Source organism: Theropithecus gelada, chromosome 6, assembly GCF_003255815.1.
Source record: "Theropithecus gelada isolate Dixy chromosome 6, Tgel_1.0, whole genome shotgun sequence".
Classification (NCBI taxonomy): domain Eukaryota; kingdom Metazoa; phylum Chordata; class Mammalia; order Primates; family Cercopithecidae; genus Theropithecus; species Theropithecus gelada.
This window is the reverse complement of record NC_037673.1, coordinates 157,018,902-157,024,908: the sequence shown is the minus strand read 5'-3', so window position 1 is coordinate 157,024,908 and position 6,007 is coordinate 157,018,902.

Below are 6,007 nucleotides of genomic sequence, written 5' to 3'. Positions count from 1 at the left end.
AGGCAGGTTTTCTGGGATGATATATGAATTCAGCCTCATCCTTCTATAACCATAATACGTATCATTTTTGTTTCATTTTGTTGGGGGGGGAAGATGGAGAAGAGCTTAAGCATCATTTCTAGAACTTATATTACATTATCTCATTTAATGCTTATAAGATGGGTATTCGTCTCCATTTCACAGACAAAAATCCAGCAGACAGACACTCAAAGAAATTAAATAAATTCCTAGAGTTAAAAGTCAGTGAAGAAGGCCTGGCACGGTGGCTCATGCCTGTAATCCCAGCACTTTAGGAGGCCGAGGCGGGCGGATCACCTGAGGTCAGGAGTTCGAGATCAGCCTGGCCAACATGGTGAAATCCCGTCTCTATTAAAAAATAAAAAAATTAGCCGGGTGTGGTGGTGGGTGCCTGCAATCCCAGCTATTCGGGAGGCTGAGGCAGGAGAATCGCTTGAACCCAGGAGGCGGAGGCTGCAGTGAGCCGAGACCGCGTCACTGTACTCCAGCCTGGGTGACCAGAACGAGACTCCATCTCAAAAAAAAAAGATGCTGGAAAGAGAGGAATGTGTGAATCTTTGTTGACAAGAGCACTGTCTTACCCGGTTTGGAGTCCCAATCCAACTAAATGTTATGCTACCTTTCTTATTTTTTAATAAGAATTTTTAATTAAGAATGCTACATTCTAAATTTCTCATAAATGCAAAAATTAACTGAATTACTGGGTTGGAGCTGTTGTCTACTCTCAGGAAGCAATCTTCACTGTTGTTATGAAGACTTTTTGAGGCCTGCATTGTTTTTACTTTAATTCCAAGCAGCATCACTCTTCCTTTTGAACGCCTCACTCCCTCCCCGTCTCTACCATTGAATTAGATATTTCAAAATGCACCCATACAGGCTGTCCTCAATTCTGCACAGCACAGTACTACACCGTTTATATAAGGGACTTGAGCATCCATAAACTTTGGTATCCATGACAGGGTCCTGCAACAATCTCCCTTGGATACCAAAGGATTACTGTACTGGGTTAACTGAAACATGCATATATCAGAACCATGTCCTCAATTTGCATAATTCCGTGGTGATGTTGATATATGAGCTAAAGCTGATAAATCAACTCAATGTTATGATGTTATCTTGAGGAAGCATTAAATTAAACATTTATTCACTTTAATTTTGTGTTTTCCTTTTGAATTTTGGAGCCAATTTTTTTCATGAGCCCTGGAGAAGCACAGACACACAGTGTCTAGAGTCCCTTATGTTTTACCTGGTCGCATGTAGAAGGGATGCTTTTGCTCCGTGGTTTACGTTGCACATACAGGGGACTTGAGAATCTTGCTGTTGTTCACCTTAAATGTCACAGTGTGGGCTCAAAAGTACAAAAATATAGACTGGAAAGATGACCCTCAAGTATGCCCTGAGTACTGTGGGGAAGTCTCCACCTGAATTCTTTGGCCCTCAGACTCTTTGATCTGGTAGTAGGAAATTGTGACATATACAACTATAAAAAAAAATACCCCCAAGTGTCACGACAACCTTTGTGTTTCCAACCCACTTGGTAGCTGAGATGCTTGGGGTTCTTAAACCCAGGAAATTCCCCAAATAGACAGCCGCTGCTGGGTGTAAGGATTAGAGCCGGTACTTGATCAGCTGGCTTGCAGTTCAGCTGGGGTTCAGACTCGGGATGCCGCTCTCCCTTGTCTCTGCAGGTTCAAGTGAACCTGCTGGACTTCCTCTATCCAAAGAAAACTCTCATGTAACGAAACGCCCTTTGGCCCATGAAGGTGCTGCATACCAAGCATAATAATCATTAGACACCCTCCTGGCTGCCACAGCCCACACTTTCTCCCTCCTTTCATCAGAGCACAAGCCTGTCTGGCAGAGATGCCTTACACAGTGTTTTTAAATTTTCATTTGTGCAGAACTTGTCTCTCTGATCAGTTTAAATACCTGTAAAGGCAACAAGAAATCATCAAAAAGCTGGGCTTTAGACTCTTGCTGAGAAAAACTAACTTAACCTCTCTAAGCCATTCTTCTAATAAAATCAGAAACATATACCTGACAGGTTGCATTAAAGATTACATTTATTTTAAAAGCCAGTAAAGTGCCAAACATAATACATGATCCATAGCAGCCCCAGGAAATGACAGAGCAAAGAGATCACCTACTAAATATCTTTGTTGTATGTCTCATGTGGCCTTTTCCCAAGCTGGACATCCAGAGCGCTGTCTAAAGCATTGCGTGAGGGAAAGGGATGACATTACACTGCCAATATCAATATGCAGAAAAACAATAATGATACCAGCTGTGTTTCTGCATCCTGAGAGTCTGCTCCTGAAACTGAAAATGTGTAAATGGGAAATCTCTGCATAGCTAGAGGTGGAAAAAAATGAACTGGGCCTATAAGAGAAGCACAGCATCCTCTCCTTCAGAAGTCCACAAGGGCTGGAGTACTGATGATGGCACACACGGGCACCATGAGTTGCTGAGCATACTAACGTTGCAGACTGCCATATCTGGACGGTGAACAGAGGAAAGGCAGGCATGACTTACCAAAGGGAGCACATCCTTACCCAGCAAACTAAGGAAGTCACCGATAATGTTGGCAAGGATTTAGACAAAAAATGTTCATGAGTAAAGCTGTTTTAACATCAAAATATTAGCAACAAATTTAATTGTCCCAAACTGGGAATTGGTTACATTATGGCACATCTACAAAATAAGCACATTTACTCTATTGTAAATGATGATGCTAAAGAATACTTAACTTTTTTAAACCTTCTAGCTGTTTTTTAAAAGGGAAAATAATGCTATAAAATTCTTGTTGTTGTCATCTAGTATCTGTGCAAAAAGCAAAGCAGCACACCAAAACGATAAGAGGAAGATGGGACTATGTGAGATCTTTCTTACCTTTTCTCATCTGTGCTTTCCACATTTTTAAAAAAAAAAAAAAATTAAGGCCAGGTGCAGTGGCTCCCACCTGTAATCCCAGCCCTTTGGAAGGCCGAGGCAGGCAGATCACTCAAAGTCAGGAGTTCAAGACCAGCCTGGTCAACATGGCAAAACCACGTCTCTACTAAAAATACAAAAATTAGCTGGGTGTGGTGGCACGCGCCTGTATTCCCAGCTACTCGGGAGGTTGAGGCGGGAGAATCACTTGAACTCAGGAGGCAGAGGTTGTAGTGAGCCAAGATCATGCCACGACATTCCAGCCTGGGCAACAGAGCAAGACTCCATCTCAAAAAAAAAATTAACCATATTAAACTTTTATAAAAAGGGGGAAATTGTTAGTTTTAAAGATAGATAAAGGAAGAAGAGAAGTAGGAGGAAATATAAGGGAAGGGAAGGAGATCAGAAAGCAGGGTTTCATAGATATCTTCCCCGCAACCTGCTTCCCCCTCTACAAGCCTTTCTACTCTGCCTCTTCAAAACCTCTGGGTGAGGAAAAACAACACTAGCCATGCTGCTAGTAAAAGATTACAGACAAAAGACTAGAAACATAGATCCAATGCACCAACAGATAGTAAGTATTTATAGAGCAGAGATAAGCGCAATTTAAGGGTAATTTGAGGCAAAAAGAGGTTGTCTTTCTCACGCATTCTAAAAGCATGAAAGTATTTAAAAAAAAAAAAACTACCCAAAAGTTTTCAACCAAGGACAGTGATCTAGGACAATATGGGAACATCATCTTCTTTCAAACGCGTCCCTAATTACAGCAGACAGTATTAGGGAAATGATTATGTAGAGCAGAACTTTTTGTAGTTCCCAGCCTGAGTCTGGTAAAAACCATGGCACAGTGTTGTGACCAGAGGGTTGGAGGATACAGACTGCTTGGCCGCCATCCCTTCACTTCCCCTTACCAAATGAGCCACCTACTTGGTCTCTGTCTGCCTCTGTCGCCTCAGCTTGGGAATAGAAAAAATATTGGAGGCCAGGGACAGTGGCTCATGCCTGTAATCCCAGCACTTTGGGAGGCTGAGGCAGTTGGATCAGTTGAGGTCAGAAGTTCAAGACTAGCCTGGCCAACATGGTGAAACTCCATCTCTACTAAAAATAGAAAAATTAGCTGGGCATGATGGCAGATGCCTGCAATCCCAGCTACTCGAGAGACTGAGGCAGGAGAATCGCTTGACCCAGGAGGCAGAGGTTGCAGTGAGCCAAGATCACACCACTGCACTCCAGCCTGGGCAACAGAGTAAGACTCCACCACAAAAAAAAAGAAAAAGAAAAAGAAAAAAATATTGGTACCTCACAGGGCTTTTATTAGGATTAAATGAGTGGCTGCATGTAAAATGTTTAGAGCCATTCTGATGTGTAGGAGGTACTCCATAAATAAACAGTTGATTATTCTGGTGGACAGTTATTATGTACTGGCTGCCTAGCATCCATTTCCCTTCCTAATACTATTCCAGATTTAACCCCTAGGCCACAGACCAGCACAGATCTATAGCCTGTTAGGAACCAGGTCACACAGCAGGAAGTGAGCAGAGAACAAGTGAGCCAAGTTTCACCTGTATTTACAACTGCTCGTCATTGCTCCTATTACTGCCTGAGTGCCACCTCCTGTCAGATCAGCAGCGGCATTAGATTCTCACAGAAGCACGAACCCTATTGTGAACTGCACATGCAGGAGATCTAGGTTGCATGCTCCTTACGAGAATCTAATGCCTGATAATCTGTCACTGTCTTCCTTCACCCCCAGATGGGACCGTCTAGTTGCAGGAAAACAAGCTCAGAGTTCCCCCTGATTCTACATTATGGTGAGTTGCATAATTATTTCACTATATATAACAATGTAATAATAATAGAAATAAAGTACACAATAAATGTAATACACTTGAATCACCCAGAAACCATCCCTCTGCCCCAGTCCATGGAAAAATTGTCTTCCACAAAACTAGTCCCTTGTGCCAAAAAAATTAAGGATCACTGGCCAAACCATTCTTCCAAACAATGATGATTGTTTCAGAAAAGGACCCATGACCCAATTCAGGCCAATAAGACGGAAATAATCAGAGGCTTGTGAAGAGTCTCCAGAAGAGACCCTGTCTCCTCCCCTGGATAGTGTTGAATATGAAGATGGGGCCTCACTAGGATTAAGCCTGTAATCTGAGCATCTCAGGGGCTGAGGCAGGAGGGTTGCCTGAGCCCAGGGGTTTGAGTCCTGCCTGGGCAACATAGCAAGACCTTGTCTCTAAATAAATAATTTTTTTTTTTTTGAGCTGGAGTCTCGCTCTGTCACCCAGGCTGGAGTGCAGTGGCGTGATCTCAGCTCACTGCAAGCTCCGCCTCCCAGGTTCATGCCATTCTCCTGCCTCAGCCTCCCCAGCAGCTGGGACTACAGGCACCTGCCACCACACCCAGCTAATTTGTTTTGTTTTGTTTTGTTTTGTATTTTTAGTAGAAACATACTTAGCCAGTAGAAACTTTCACCATGTTAGCCAGGATGGTCTCCATCTCCTGACAGCGTGATCCACCTGCCTTGGCCTCCCAAAGTGCTGGGATTACAGGCATGAGCCACTGTGCCCGGCCAATAAATAATTTTTTAAAAAAAGAAGAATATAGAGCCTGCAGCTACCATAGCCTTTTGGCTACCATAAGGGGGAGTCTGGAGCTACCAGAGATCTCCAGGTAAGAGTTGAAAATAAAGCCAATACTAAAGAAAGCTCTTGTTGATATCACAGAAGTCCCTTGATCTGGCCTCACCTGAGGTCAAATCGCCTGCTAAACATCTCAGCTATATAAAACAATAATCTGCTATTTAAGCCAGTTAAGTTTGGTCTTTTGTAATTTACAAATAAGAATCCCTAATTGATCCACTTGTCTCAGATAAGTAATCCTTTGCATTTCTTTCTCTGGACCCTGACTACATTCCAGGCATCCTCTGCATCAATAGAATTTTATGAAGCCTTGAGTCTCACACTTCCTTTGATTTTCTCTGAAGAAAATGGAAGCAAATAAACCTTCAGCTGCCCTCACTGTTTCCTACTTCAACTATTTCAAACCCCCA